Source organism: Osmia lignaria, chromosome 3 (assembly GCF_051020975.1).
Source record: "Osmia lignaria lignaria isolate PbOS001 chromosome 3, iyOsmLign1, whole genome shotgun sequence".
In the NCBI taxonomy this organism is placed as follows: domain Eukaryota; kingdom Metazoa; phylum Arthropoda; class Insecta; order Hymenoptera; family Megachilidae; genus Osmia; species Osmia lignaria.
Window position 1 is genome coordinate 7,029,210 of NC_135034.1, and position 16,403 is coordinate 7,045,612.

At 35.4% G+C, this 16,403-nt stretch overlaps 1 protein-coding gene and 1 long non-coding RNA gene across 14 annotated transcripts in view; one reads left to right on the top strand and one right to left on the bottom strand.

The window, feature by feature from the left end:
- sick (sickie) overlaps window positions 1–16,403 on the top strand; it is a 181,638-nt gene that overhangs the window by 144,413 nt on the left and 20,822 nt on the right. The window lies entirely within an intron of this gene.
- LOC117605402 (uncharacterized) lies at window positions 5,588–6,809 on the bottom strand. The gene is made up of 4 exons (XR_004581682.2): window positions 6,620–6,809; window positions 6,341–6,522; window positions 5,964–6,112; window positions 5,588–5,877 (listed from the first exon to the last, which is right to left on the bottom strand). It is a non-coding gene; the product is annotated as an uncharacterized LOC117605402 (long non-coding RNA).

The window sequence follows — 16,403 nt, forward strand, 5'->3', positions numbered from 1 at the left end:
TAGTTAATTTTTTGTTTAAGATACCTGGTTAACTAATCAAAGTTGTACTTACATTAATTTAGAGGGTATTAAAATAGGAATTTCATTATAATAATTTTAATCCTCGGACCATGAAGAGAGTCCCGATTTTAATTTTAATTTGTATTTCATATTATTTTCTAATACATGATACTCTTTCGTTTGAAAATTATACATTCATGTTAATATTCTTGTACATGTTTTGTAAGTTTGGGTCATTACTGACCCAGGCACCACTGTTCGAGGGGTCAGAGAGAGGATTTACCCAGAGAATTGCGGAATAAAACATGGTCGACGGAATGAAATTAGCTTCTCTGAGCATGAATAGTCTGTCCCTGAAGAAACATTGTATAAAAGGGTGTCTTGGGTACTTTGGCTGCCTTTTTTCTTTCCGCGGGAACCTTAGGTTCAAGATTTACTACCTTAACTGACCCTACGGTCTTACAACTTCGAGTTGAATAATCGATCCTTCGGCCTTTGGGACGTTATACCTACTTTACTCGCTCCAGGAAAAGCATTGTACTTTTACCATTCTTCGCTTGGTATTTGCTTCCTCCAATTGGACGCTCAGATTTCTTACTGGGTCGCTCGTAAATCGAGAACCGTTTTCTGACACTGGAAACTTTACTGAAATATTGCTGAGCGATATTGATGTTTACGATGTTTGAAACTTCCTAGACATTGATTTTCTCGATAACAGGAAAATTTATTGTTTTAACAGGTTGGCTTTTATTTCTTTGTCGAACAGAAGTTCAAGGGTACCTGAAAAAACAATTAGGAGAACGAACTAGAAGAGTAGTAATTAAAGAATTTTTAAACAAAACCAGGTGTGTTTCTGTATCGCGATTCAAACAGAAAATTGTTATCTAGTCTCGTTAATTAGTAGAAGAGTTTCTAGATGGACGATAAACAGTAACGCTACTGAATATATTGGTAACCTAGATACAGCCTCGTCCCATATTAGCAATTCTAGTATATGACGGCATTTTTCTTGCAATATTCCTATACTCTGTCGTCTAACGCGTATACTTGTAATTAATCGACGATACATGTTAGACATGGATTGCAACCAATTTCCGGTCTGTCTAGTATAGAATTCCTCGCCTTCTCTTCGGAGGAGAAGCTAACTGCATCTTTTTGAAAGATAAATAGAGACTAATTTGCCCTAATTTTCATCAAACTTATTTGATACCAGTAAAATTATCAGAATAAAATAATTCATATTAGAAATTAGAAATTATTGGAATAATTATTTTGAGAAATAGGATTAGATTTTTTTATTTATAATATATTTGTGAATACATATATTTAAAGTGAATTTTTTGTTAGAAATTAATATTAGTAATATTAATTATTCTAATAATTATCTCCAATATTAAGTATTTCCTAATTTAATAATTAAAAATTATTTTTGTGCCAGATATTGATCACCTTTTTCTTAAAATTATCTAAGTAAAATAAGATATAAATGAAAATTACCTAATTAAATCAGCTTTGAAAACAGTAGTGATAATTATTAGACTATTACTCAGCATTAAGGAGAACCGTTATACAAAATCATAAGCTTTACTAATGTTTCTAAGAAATTTCATTAATGTTCCTCTAATGTTTCTTCCAAGCTTAGTCATTTGAACTCTGTTTTGACAGTTGAAGCGTAAACGAGTCGTTTTTATTAGAACGACAGTTAAAGTCTTCCGTCTTTAGATCACGGTTGTTATTTGTGTCAGTACCATCATTCTCTAACGACAGATAAAAATCATGTCCCCATGTTTGTGACCAGTAGTCTCCTAGGTAATCCCAGTTACGTGTCCTGTATTTCTTTCTTAGCCATCATTTTTGCTTGCATAATTATGTAACGCATACATTTGCACTTATTAACCACACCCAATAGGCAAAGTAGCAATAAACAATCACAAAGCTGCAGAATGTTAATTTTTCTTTTTTTCAATTACGTGTCTCTTTTATAGCTGGAAACTTGTTTCCTTGATTACAGTTAATGCATTGCATACCGTGGAGGTCACCACTATCTGGCATTACAAATTAGATATACTCGAGTAATTAATAGAATAGCATTACTAGGTATTAACACGTTTGGCAAAGAACGTTTGGCGGGCTCTATCATCAGTATTAACCCTTGAACAGCAGAGCCTGGGTCAATGTGGACCCAAATTTACAAAACCTATAACGTACAAGGATGTTAATCTAAAATTTAATGTATAATTTTTAAACGAAAGAGTTTCATATATTAGAAAAATAATTTTTAGAAAAAACCGTGTAAAATTTATAAAATGAAAATATTATGAAATGTAAACTTAATTAGTCCGCCATCCGAGGGTTAAAGTGTTGAGATATACAGCGACCGGCTCGCTTCTAGATCTTGGAAGCGTAAAGTAGAAACTTTAAAATTGAAAATTTGAAAATTAATTATATTCTTGTTATTAATAATTAGAATTTAAAATATAATTTTCAAGATTGTTATTCGATCACTTCGTTCTTGGATGCTTCAAAGTGTGCATCCCACTGAATGGAACAGTTAATATTTATTAACGTTATTACACCTTATTAAAAATTATTAGTCGTCATTAAATATTAATGGGAAGTCGTTTGTATGTGACGGAGGGTGAGTCTTGGATTTTTACGTCCTCGTTGCTGGAATAAATTAAATGCCTCTTCTCTACAATAAATACTGTTTAAGTAGCTTGTTCTTTTTATGACACTTAATTTTTGCTAGGAAATTGCATGCTTTATGGCCTCGATTCCATGGTATTCTTATTTCTTTTTGAATAATTTTTTTCTCTAAAAGTGTTTCTCGACGTTTTGAGAACCTCAGTTGTATAGTAAATTTGAAAATATATTTAAAGTAAATTGTTTGTTAAAAAATCAGAATATTTTCGAAATTTTCAGGAACCTTTATCAAAAAACCAAAAATGGAAAGAATTACACTGAAATACAATAAACTCTTGGTATATTTCCGGTTAAGCGAGCTCCCCTCTATTTTCTCATACACCTGTTAGAATTTTCCTACAGCGCCGTAACCGGCAAAATAGCGGGAGTTTATTGTATTATCACAATATTAATAAGGCATAAAAATAATTCGAAAATCATGATTGCACCACTGTATGAATTTAATGTTTCTTACATCGAAACGCAAGAGCAACTTGTTAGTCATATTTTATGATAGTTAACTGAAAAATACAGTAGCCTATGAATCATTTATTGAACAAGCTGTTCGTTATATTATTTCAAGCATGTGATGAAGTTACACCGTAAAACTTCTCTACAGTATATGTACATACATGGTGGAGAAGCGGCGCCACGCATAACGAGTGTTTCCATTCGCTTTATTGATATTCCATTGACAATCTATTGGCACCCAGGGGCGTATCGCGGAGTATGACTTCATGAACTTGCTTCGAAAAACGGCATCGCGTTTACAGACCGCGTGGGAGTTCCGTTAATCCGTAGGAACCGAGCGAACGAACGAGTCCTCCACTGGCGCAGGAAGTCATAAACTCTAATTGTTACCATTGTTCGTTGTTGAACGGACGATTGTTAATCGTTACGCGTTTTCCTAATGACCACACCTTCGAACGCGGGTGTTGCAATCTCGCAAGATTTTGGTAATTAGTCGTCGATGAAGGATTTGGATTTAACGTCCGTGTTGAAGCTGTTGGGAAATTTCAATTGCTAATGAAAACATTTCTAAGTAAAAAGAAATATTTGAATTTAAAAATGTTAGAATCTTAAAACCTCGAAATTTTAGAATATTAGAATTCTAGAATGGTGAGTGGGCATCAGTTCAGATTTTGAGGGGCCAGGCCTACCCTATTCCCTAATCTATTATAGTTTCGCCAATGTGTGGATGACATTTGAATTTCTATAAAAATTTAGTAGCCGTCTAATCAGAAATTCTTTTACTTACTGAATAAAATATATTAGACATTAAAACTTTGGTGTAATAACGATTAGAAAATATTGTGAAGAATAGTAGATAAAATTAATTAAAAGTAGGAGTGCTATCTAATAAAACTTTCAGTTAATTCAGTTAATATTATCAAATTGTATACAAGAAAAAGGACAGGCTAAAATAACATTCCATTTCCTGGAAGGAACCTGATCACTTCCGGTCAACGAACGTCAATAAGGAAGCTTGCTTCCCCATAAAAGAAAACTTTTCCCTTCGCTATTATTTGCCAATAAAAAAACTAAAGAGATTTTACGTCAGTCTAAAAAAAGGAGTTCTACGCCAGTGACCTGAAGGGTCTGGCCCGGATCCTCCGGCTCCTCTTGTCACAAGAGTGTCCCAGCATCTCTTTTATAGGTGTTTTTCTTCCATCAGGTTAGCCTGGATTTCTTCCTTTGAGCCCGTTTCTTTCTTTCAGACTTTGTAAGCAAACTTTGAAATACGCCCTTCGAAAAACGGTCGGTGCAATATTCTATTCCTTTTGCCATCTAAATCGCGTCTTGCGGCTCTGCAGGAGCAATTACGCGAAGGACCGACAAAGAATTCTTACCGTTTTTCGCGGCGCTGATTCTTCGTTAACAGCGAACGAAAGCACGAAAGATATTCTTCGAACATGTTTCAAGATGAACGCGAATGGGACTTTAATCGGTCGTCGAGCATTCTCGGAATTTTTCGGCAAAGGAAATTACTTTCTTGAAATTTATATCATGGGATAACTTGCAGTACCGTGTAAAATCACGTAACTTCGTGCTATATGTTCTTAGAATTAAACTAAATCTTGTGACAAGTCGACAGAGGCTAAATTTTAAATGGCGAACGAGAAAGGTTAATAATTTTGTAAGTAACGTTTAATCTCGTCAGATAGTAAAAGGCAGGCAGAAGGAGATACAGGTAGAAAAATTGAATTAAAAAATGATGAATAATTTTCTCTCGAAAGGATGATAAATGGGACGGATTTCAGCGGTCCCTCATCGAGATTCAAATCGTCGCGTCGCGGAGGATGGCAGCGGTAACAATAAGTGTGACAATAATAATAATAACTCATCGTCCCCCGTGGTCATTGTCGTCCGTGGGTTTAATTCGTTGACTTGCGAGGAATGGGCAAAGGGCCCCGTAAAGGCGCACTGAAGAAGACCCCAGCTCTTGATTGAAGCCAACTGGCCGGCCAATCCCGTACTCCGCCTTATTAAAACTCGTGCCGTTGTTTTGTCTTTCGTCTCTCCTTTTAATGCCTGGCATTAACTAGCCGCCTCGAAGCTGAACGTTCGTCTTTGTAACCATTTCTTTTACCTTTTTCCCTTGCCTCTCTAACGTGAACGTACCCGAGACCTGCATCGTTGTTAGACTATGCAAATCTTATTCGTTTCGTTTCGAATCTGCACAGAGAATCGCGAAATTCTCTGCGGAATATGTTAACGTATGTATCCATCAAAGGAACAAGAGAAATACATGTTTTTAAAACATGAAAGAGTACCAACGAGAGCCTTGAATGTTGTCTTTGTTGATTTTAGTAAAATTTCATTGGATCTACACAATTTTACACAAGGAATTTTGAAAAATAAAATATGTTTTAATTCTGAGAAATATGTATTCGGATGGTAAAATATATAATATCGATATAATATCAATGAGGTTTCAAATTTGAATTTGAGGGTCCTATGGATAGTGTTGAATTCAGATATTTTTCAAAGGAAAAGGAGATCAAAGAACAATTTTAGAGAATTTTCATTGAGAACAAAATAGTTTTGCGCAATGTCAGTGTTCAGGTCAATTTATACACTTTAAACTTTGCCCTGCGCCTCCATCACCCTGGCAATCGTGTGACGTTTCTTCAAAATATCGTGAAAAGAATCTCAATAATCCACGTAGTAAGGATGATCATTACACTATCGAATCTACATAATAATAGGTTTAAATTATTCAATGCATTGGATGCATGCAAGAGGAATAAGTATCGGCCTAGAATTGCGTAAACATTTACAGAATTACGTTCTTTTTTCTTCCGTCGATGACGATTCCATTTTGCGTGCCATCGGTGTGACTTGCCTTGTAAAATTCCGCTGATTCGATCATTCAGAAATTCATTTATCATAAGCAACTTTGATTCGTCACAGAAACCGCCACCTGCAGCTGCGAATTGTATGTTTAATTACTCGTTCCTTTGTTATAATTACTATTGTAATAGAAACATCAAATGACATTTTTTTGTTTTTGTCAAAAAGTCTTGGTTTTTTTTTGGCACATTCACGCTCTGTTTTTCATATATACCATATTTTATTTTATTCATAGCCATATAAACATGGAACGAAGTCTAATTAAGATGTAATTATAGTACCATGCTGTACTTGTCCTATTCACCTGTCCTAGTTTTCCTGCTGTAATCTCTGTAATTAATAAGATGTCTACTAGGTTGATTATAAAAGATGTTTCATCGATATTCCTCTATACTTTTTGCCTTGATATCGGTAACATCTTAATGAAGACGCGAGTATCCTAGAGCGCTGATGATCTCATGATTAATGAAAAAAATTTTCTGCTTTCTGAAAGTTGCATAGAATTCTGAAAATTGTATATTCTACAAAAATTTTAAATTTAGAAAATCGCTGTTGTCAATTTTTTGAAATTTTCAATACTTACTGATTATTTTTAAAAAAATTTACTTCTATTATATTTTTGTGACGATGATCACCTTTGAACCCGATGTTATGTAACATAATAAGTAATGATATTTTGCAAATTTTTCAAAAACGAATCGCCGTAATAAGCATCGCAGAGTGGAAATCATCGATTCGCGATGCTGAAATACACGTGGAACAAAATCCGAGTAAATAACTCGACTACCTTACCTGCTTCTGTTTCTCGTGTGCTCTCCGACTCGCCTACCACTTTTTCCTGTGATGATAGTTGTCTTCAGATAAAAACAACTCACGGCTGAACCCAGTATATTTCTCTTCGTTGAGGAACTATACGGATGAACAAGCTTACTATAATACACTAGATGTTCAAATAGTTAAATATATCAAGAGAGATCGTAAAATTAACCCTTTGTGGACGATAAAAAAAATTGTTATGGTGAATTAAAAGTCGAATACAGGTTGGCGTAAGGTGGACCTTCTACTACGGTTGGTCAAGTCTCTTAGAAATTTTTGAATTTCTAGAATTTAGAAATCTTGAAATTTTTGAACTCTGGACTCTTAAAATATTAGATATTTTTTACAAATTTTTTGTAATTACAATTGCAACTTATTTTTTTAAAACACGTTCAGAGTGAGTCTAGATTAATTATTAATAATTCTGGTATTAATTGATTAACTGGACTTTGAATGCTTTGTGATTAAAATTCTTAGAAATATAGTAGGAAGACTGTCGATGACATATCTTTGTGATGACTTTAACGACGCATTCTTGTTAAAGGCAGGTGGGAATAATTGTGGTGTAACTTTACCACGTTGATTGCTCAGTAATGATATTGTTGAAGGAACATCTGCGTCAGATTACACGGTCGGTGCTCAACTTTGCACTTAGAATTACAAATTATCAATTAACAAAGTATGCATTCGATGCACTTTTCACGCTCTTAAATACCAGTCTATGAATTATAAAATATCTTGAAGACAAGAAATTATGGAAATTTTTACATTTACAATTCCTAAAATCCTGGAAATAAGATCTAAAGGATAATTTTTTTAATTCAATCTTTTTCTATTTTATTAATACTGTTATTTAATACATTAGATAATTCCAATTTAAACTATCCATCTATTAGATGTACAAATTAATTCGTTTAAATCTATAAAAGAGTATTAACAATTAAGCTTAGGTGCATATTTTTAAACGACAGAGTTTCATATATTGGAAGAATAATTTTTTAAAGGAACAGTATACATTACATTAAAATTGTTGCTCTCTCCATGGTCCATCGTCCAAGGGTTAAGTTATAATAATTTATATTATTATAATATAAGTTATTATAAATTAGCTTGTAAAATCATAATAGAAATAAATATGCAAAGAATTTTACACTGTTCCTTTAAAAAATACAAGTACCTCACAAAATTAATATAATATTAATGGTCCTTAGAATTTTTCAAATTTTTCCTTTTAATCTTTTTCAATTTTTCAATTATATAAAACTCGTGATATCGATCACTGGTGGCCTTCGCGTGTTAAAACTGTTAACGGAATATTTTATTGCTCATAAATGTTGAAAAGGTCTGCAAGAAAATGTCAAGAATAATTAATGAAAACATCAGGTGTTATGTCACTCGTTGTTAATCTAGAAATCGTGTCGGCGGAGAACATGACTTCCGGTTAATTCTCGCGGAAAAACGGGCGGCAAGCCTCTTTTTTTTACTTTCAATTTTCGCTGAACGGAAACACGCAGGGGACCCGTGTCGCGAACTACTTCCGGCTTCGCGATTTTAATTATAATTAGTCACGCGTGTATCTGTTGGTGCTTCCTCCTTCTTTCTCGTATTTATCAAACGTTGTCTGTAAGGATAAGATAATTTGTCGTGTGTACGTAGTACGTACGGCGGCGTGTAGTTTTTATCACTGTTCTTCTTGTAACTTGTTATTAAGTGGAGGAAGCTCTTCGGGCAGCTGCAACCAGCCTTTGGAATTCGACGCGTGATCGTAAGAAGGAATGCGACAAAGATTTCCGTCGTTAAATGAAAAGTGGTAAACAATGTTAGTGTTCCTAGATTTTTAATAAAACTGTAGTAAACATTCTTTTAATGGTTCAAATTCCGAGGGCTTCATTTTTTAACCAACTTCGAGAAAGAAGGAGGTTTCTCATTTATTTCTTTTATCACAAAGTAGCAATATTGCGAAAATTAATTTTGAAAAATGTAAAAATTAGATATTGTGTAATTTTATAAGGAACTTTAAATTAGTTTGTTTTTTTATCAGGAAATATTCTTTAACATATATTTTTATAATACGAGATAGAAAATCTTGCACGGTTCTCCTTAATCCCCCCAAATTCTCGAAACAGTATGTTGCACACATGTCCAACATCTGTCAACGGTTGCACAACACGATTTACAACAAGAAATATTTGCTAGACTTCCTATCAATTAATTTTCATCGAGAAGACGTCTCGTCAAGGTCTTGACGTTCACTACAGCAGCTACATTCTTCTAAAATTACAAGATAACATCCCTCTGTAAATATCTGTTAAATAAGAAGTTTAACCCTTTCAGAGTAGAGTAAAATGAAATAGAACTATACAAGAAAACATGGATATTTAGTATTAAAATATTATTAAAACAATATTACAATTTTAAATTAGATTCGAGTATTTAGATTTGTTTGCGACCTAATATTTTGTATTTATTTTATTCATACGATAATATGGAGATACTGGGAAAGACAAGAATGTCCTGTTGTAATGGAAACGGTAAGAAAACGGAATATAAAGCAACTTCTGAAAGGAATAATAAACTGTTCTTATGGGGTTTCTAGTAGACTATACACTTCCTTGTCAGAGTTTCTCGCGAACTAAATTGTGAAAGGGTTAAACGGTGAACGGATAAAGACGAAACGAGGGTAATGATACAAAGTTGCTTACGATGAACGTGCCGTATAGACATCTTCGAAATATTAATATTTATGAACCTCTTTCTGCAAAGAGAATGCACCTGCGTTTTGCGTATGCGTACATGCATGCTGCCACAAAGCTGCACGCGAGCATTTTTTTCTTTTTTTTTTTTTTCAACTTCCAAACGCGTGCAACGTGTCATAATATTTTTCCTTGCTACACTTAAATTGGTATTGTAGCATTGGAAAGCAGAGCGTTCAAAAATAGTAGGTTATACGTATATTCCTCATTAATGAGCTTCATATGCGATGGTGCTCTACAGTTTAATAATAAATAAAAGTATAATTGATATTGCAAGATAGGAAACTCCAGATAGAATCTTTTTTTAGTGGATATAAAAAAAAATTGTCTGGCAGAATCTATCAGCAATTGTAAAATATTCAATTAAAAATATTAATAAGATTAACTATTTGAGATGTGAACATGAAATTTTCGAACCACATTTTTAAACGTTCCTTTCAATTCGTCTCTAATCTTAACCATATCAAATTGAGTTTATAACAGCAGGTGCTAGGGGCAATTTTAATTTCCTCGAATGCAATTACGTTCGATGTTCAGTTAGGAACAATAAAAGTCCGCAAGCCAGCTGATCGTTTCATCCGGCAACAAGTTACATTTAATTGGCACGAGAAATTGGGAATAGGGATGTATTTTGATATCCTAATAATATTTGAATTATGAGTTAATAGTTATTGTGACAATGATATCGTAAATTTATAATTATCCAGTTACCACTCACCTACATTATAAAGATTGATATTTATTATTATTTTGATTATTACAGTATATGGCCCAGAATTTAGAATCTATAAAAATGATTAAAATGAGAATTTACCTATTTATATTTTATGGTTTTAAATGAGGGCTATAAAATGTAGATCCAAGATTGCTTATAAATTACTTGGCTCTTATTAAATGTTATCGTTTAGTGTACTTCAAATCTCGTTTATAGTATGTCCAGTATAGTTTTGATTAAGTATCAGTGAATTGATTGATGCGGCAATAATTCTTAGAATTACTCTGACTTACTTCCAAGATACAGTTTCGCAGTATATAGATCGTGAAAATTATGCCCCTGTACTCAAATAAAAAATGCAAAATTCAGATGAATGTTCATTAATAGATAGAACAAATCTCCTACCTGTTATTATAAAAGTCTTAAAGAAATCATTTAGCACTGTTAAAATATCTATTAACGACCGAAATGAAGACATTAATTAATGACCATCTTTTGAATTATAAATTAGAATTCTAGAAAGAAATAGAGAAAACAAATATTTCTTAGTAACTAATTGCAACAGATCCTTGTACGTTCAGTTGTATCAAAGGAATATTGAACTCTTCAAAAATCTTATAATATCAGCTTTCTAATTATCGCTTGTTTCGTATCGTTCTAGTTTGAAACATTTCTAATCGTCCTATTGGAAGAAATTGCACTCATGCAGCTAGATAAATGATTAGTTGGTGATTCAATGCCTCTTCTTGGTTGATCTGGGTCAGTGACTATCGCTGATGTAGCTCGTGCGTGTAGCCCATGAACTCCATAGCGGTAACCCTATAAGCATGCGTTTCTAATTACCGACAATTATTTTGCTAAAAGAGATCTTATATAAACGGAGTGTTCCATTTTAATTTTTCAGGAAATTATTTCTCACAGTATATTCTTTAAAAATATTTTAAATAAAACTTTGCCTATTTTAAAGAGACAAATCTTCCATAAAAGCTGCATATTTATGCTTAAAAAAATTAATAATTTCCAAGATATTTCAAATCTTATTTTCATCATAGGTATATCTATCAAATTTAAGAATAATAAATGTGAAATTTAATTTCAAATTATATTTTATTTTCTCATCTTCTATGATAAAAATAATATCATACGAGAATCTGTACAGTACGATTAACTTATTAATAAATAATTTATTCTTGTACTAGTGACGTGATCATAATTGTGAGGTAGATGAATAAAGAAAATTGTTTTCCATTCTGATGATACTGTAAGATCTCTTGTCTTATACACATAAATTACAAAATCATTGCAAAGCAATTATCTTAAGGTTACCTTTACGAAAGTCATTAGATTTGTCACAAATTAACTCCTAATCACAGTAAGGTAATAAATCTGTCCGCTAGACAATCAAATAAAGATAAGTTAATAATCTCTGGCGACTTTATAATCGTTTATTCAATTTCTGTGGAGAAGTTGATGATTCAAGTTTCTCTTCTCGCTTCATAGCTAATTGATTAAACGATCGTCGTAATGATTTTTATAATTTTATTGGAGAAGAGCTTGTTCGTTCAACGCCTTACGTCACTTGCAGCACGAGACCCAATTTCCTTATCAATGATACTGTTACAACAGCTGCTTCCAGTCACGACCTCCTATTTGTAATCTTCTTTAAACTATATGATTGTAAATACCGTACGCTACTGATAATGCTCTCGTTGCGACATAAATGCTATTACTCTTGCGTTTCGCAACCGTGCTTCTTCATCGTTATATAAAGAGGCTCGTGCGGTACATTTTCGTTTGTTCTTTAAACGACGAATTGAAATCATTCGAGGCTGCGTCATGATCGCGATGCTTCAGCTCGATTCGATTTGAACGAACATTATTGAAGAATCGTTTCAAAGAAACCTGTGCGGCTTACCGTGAAGAATCTTATACCGTTAACTTGAAATAATTATGGTTACTTGTATCTACTATTGATATTTGGGAAAAAAAAAATATTTTATTGGTTAAACAGAATAATACGATTGCATAGTAGATGTGAATAGATTTTTTCTATATGTCAATTAAATAATTAGAATTCGGAATAATTAATGGATTAATTTTCAGTATGAGCATAAAATAAATAAAAATTATAAATTAATATTTTTTTATATGATTCGTTTACAAGAGAATTGAATTTGCAATTTTAAAAATTTGAATTAACATAGCGGACCATGGAGAGAGCCCGAATTTTAATTCTAGCTTCTACTTAATATATTCTACTATCTGAACCTTAGTAATAATTCAACGAAACGTAACAAAAGTGTCACGAGCGCCGTCTTTGAATCGCAAACCAGACAAACATATCCTGACAAAGAGAAAACATTATTTCCACAGAACAGTTCCACATCGCTCGACGTGCCGTTGGAAAACAATCTGAAGGAATATGCATCCTGCAGACTCGTCCTGACACTTTTCCTCGCGTATGGTGCCTGATTAATCACTGTCTTGGTGGGTTCGCCAAAAAATTCTAAAATTCACGTCCAATGCATCTTGAAGAATCGATGGATCTGAACGTGTGTTCCCGTCGAGTTCACGACGGCTACGCGACCATAAGGTCGCGAGGACGCAGCAGACCCCGCGCCGTCTATAGATCCGACTCGGAGGAGTTGTTGAAAGAATCCGGTGGTCCTTACACTCTTCCTCAGCTATCGAACTTTCCAATAGTCTCGAACGAATTGCACCAGGTACCGAGATGGTCCGATCTCGGCAAGGACTGTTTTCTTATCGAGAACTATGGCACGCTTCGTGGCTCGAAGAAAGCAGCTTTGGTCGAGGAACGAAAACCGGTGACCTTGAACACGTTCAGCAAGGTCGAACAAGGACGCGACGGTGGTCCGCGGAACGGTTACGTCCACGATACCGATGACGGCCGAGTGAACGGTCAAGGACAACTGAACACGTTCTCCGGTAGGAGTGAATCGAAGGAGAGGAAACAGGATGTTTGTATGCGAAACGGTACGTCAGAGGATCGCGTTTACGACACCGTCCCACTGGAAGACTGTTGGCAAAGCGACAGAGCAACGTTGCGATCCTTCAACACCGCTTTCCAAACGAATAATCATTCTTGCAAAGAGAAGGATAACCTTTCGAATAGCGGGAGAAGCTTCGAAATAGCGAAGGATGAAAGGAAGATGAGGAAGGAGAATTGTACGATCAATGGTACCAAAGACAGACAGCCGATCTACGCGGTTCCAAACATTTTATCAAAATCCCGGCGAGACCGTCGGATCGCTGTTGTGGACGGCAATTACGTCCCCAGCGGTGATTTGTACCTGACCACGGCTAAGTACATCGAGGACATAAATCGGAACATTGCGGAAATCGACAAGAGTTACGAGGAACTGAAGTCCTCGTCGGGCTCGAAGAATTCCGCCTACGGGGTGATCAACAAGATCGCGAAAGGCGAGCACCTCGACCGATCGTGCAATCTTTACGGTTACGCGAGGAAGAGGGACATGGCGCCGATGCCCCCTATATCCTCCGACTTTGGCGAGAATCTGGACGAGAAAGTCGAGAAGCAACCAGATGCCGAAGATAATACCGACAATTGCGCTGCGTTCAAGGGCAGGCCGAACTCCTTCGGCAAACTCCCTCCGAAGTTGCTTCCGAGATCGTCGTCCATCGAGAACACGTCCAGACACTCGACAGGATCCACCACAACATCCTCGACCAAGTCCACCGAATCCTTGTACGCGATCAGCGAATCCTTGTCGAACGATGCTGAACGAAACCGAGGATCGAGAACGAGTCTACGAAATAATCCTTCGAATCTGAAGCAGGATCCAGGTACCGAAGGATCCGACGAAGTCGAGTCCAAGGACGAAATGTCTTCGACCGACGACGATAGACCGTCCGCTGTTCGATCCGTGGACCGATTACCAGTCACCAGTACGATTCGAAAGAATCGTTCTAGAGTCGACGCCACTGACAAGTCCTGTCCGAAGAAGGAGAGGATTCTCTCCTTGTCCAGATACGAGGGTATTCGTCGCTCGAATGGTACCATGAATAGGAACAACTTCGTTAACTTGCAACTCAGTCAGAGTTTGAAATCCTCCGTCGGTAGTTGTCCTGAAAGAAGGTACGATACTTTGCCCTATAGAAGGTGTCGAGTCTCCTCGAGGCCTCTTCATAAATCCAGCGAAGATGTCCTCGACGGTGATCGTGGCAGATCCTCCACGTCCTTGGACAGATCCTGTACCAGCAACATCGACGTTAGCGATAGAAACGAGGAGAAGAGTTTCGAGAAGTTGTACGACAGCCAAAGAATACTACCATTTTATTTGATGGATGCTACAGACGTGATACTACGCGGCCAGTTAGATAGGACCAGTCGCGCTTTCCAGAGACAAGAACATTTCCCTAGGTCCTACGGCAGAACCAGACACAATTCCCTGGAATCGGAGGAACCAGAGGATAAAAGGTACGACGATAATTGTCGGCTTGCTGGCTTCGCCACTTTGCCTAGAAGAGGGAATCTCTCGAAGGATCAACCTTCTAACGATCCTCTGAGACGCTTGTCTGGTAACGTACCTCTACTCGAGCCGCTTTACGAGCACGCGGTCAGCGATCCGGTGAAACCTAGGAGCACAGACGCCATCATCCCATGGTGGGAACTTGCAACTAGGAAGTACAGGCATCGAAGTTGCCCCTCTCTACAGGTAATTCCATCGTGATCTTATTTTGTTACCTTAAGTGACGTGATGTTGATCAGAAATTATATGGGATCGCAAGGATAACACAGTGAACACGCCTAAAACTGTGAAGTTTATTTGTTCACGTAACTTAGATCTTTTTCTGAGATGGACCAGGTTTTTGAGTAATTATGAAGTAATGAAATCTCGAAATTTTAGAAATTTTAGAATTTCAAAACTTTAGAATTTTAGTAGAATGAATTCTGTGGATAGATTTCAAGGAGAAGTATTAACTCTGGTTAGTTGGCGATTGGACTGGTTTTTTCTCTTAAACGCTTGATTAAAAATTCATAAGCAATTGTGTCAGAACACGATATAATTTTGTCGATGATGATACGCAGTACAAGTTGTTCTTCGTGGCGTTCACTGATCAAGGATTTCCTTAGAGCTACTTGAAAAGCTTCTTTCATTCGCTACGTCGTCGATGAAACAGCAATTAAAGTATCCAAGACTTTATTACTCGAATTACGACGCTGTTTACACATATTCAGCCACGTTATTCAATTCTCTCTTGTGTTTCTTACCATTTAAAATAGATTGGATCTTTAATTAAACGTTTTATTAATCTATTTAATATTCAACCTTTTGTCATTAATGTTTAATTTTTGATTACTCGTCTACGTCATACGTTGCAAAAGGCGACGTAGCAAGAAATTACAACGACCTTCTATTGTGTATCAATATTTTTATATTTGGTCAACACGGAATGCTCTGTTGATTGATTTGATTCACTGTGTCATTTACGTCTGTTTGATTGGGTTCGTCGATCTTTCTTCGCGCCTTTCACGCGTCGGCATACATCTCTTCCAGCGTTGCTAATTATAGGATAGCATTTGATGAATTACGGTGAACTCGTGCCTAAAGCCTAACGTTAGAACGATTGTATCAACTCTACCATTAACGTCGTTCGAAGGAAAAAAGAAGGAGTCGCAGCTTATTTTAATTGCGATCTTAATTTGAGCCCGGTGAAAGCGGCCAGATTTGCGATAAAGTAATTTATAACATATATTTATGAAACATAATAAATGCAGTATTTAAAGTGATTCATCATTTGGAAAAAGGGCAGATAAAATTTGTTTAATTATATATTGGTGTAGACTTTCATTTATTGAAGAGCAATTAATTAATATTTCTTTCTTCTTTGAATTAAATTATCTTCAAGTATATAGTGGAAGAATAATTTTTAAAGGAACAGTGTAAAATTCGCAATTCAAATAAAATTGTAGCTCTCTTCGTGGTCCGCCGTTCGAGGATTTAAAAAAGAATATGCATTGATATTTTTAGAGATGGTAAATATCAAATGTAAATTTGATAATGAAGCAACGATAAAATTTCAGTTTGTTTTCGAAATAT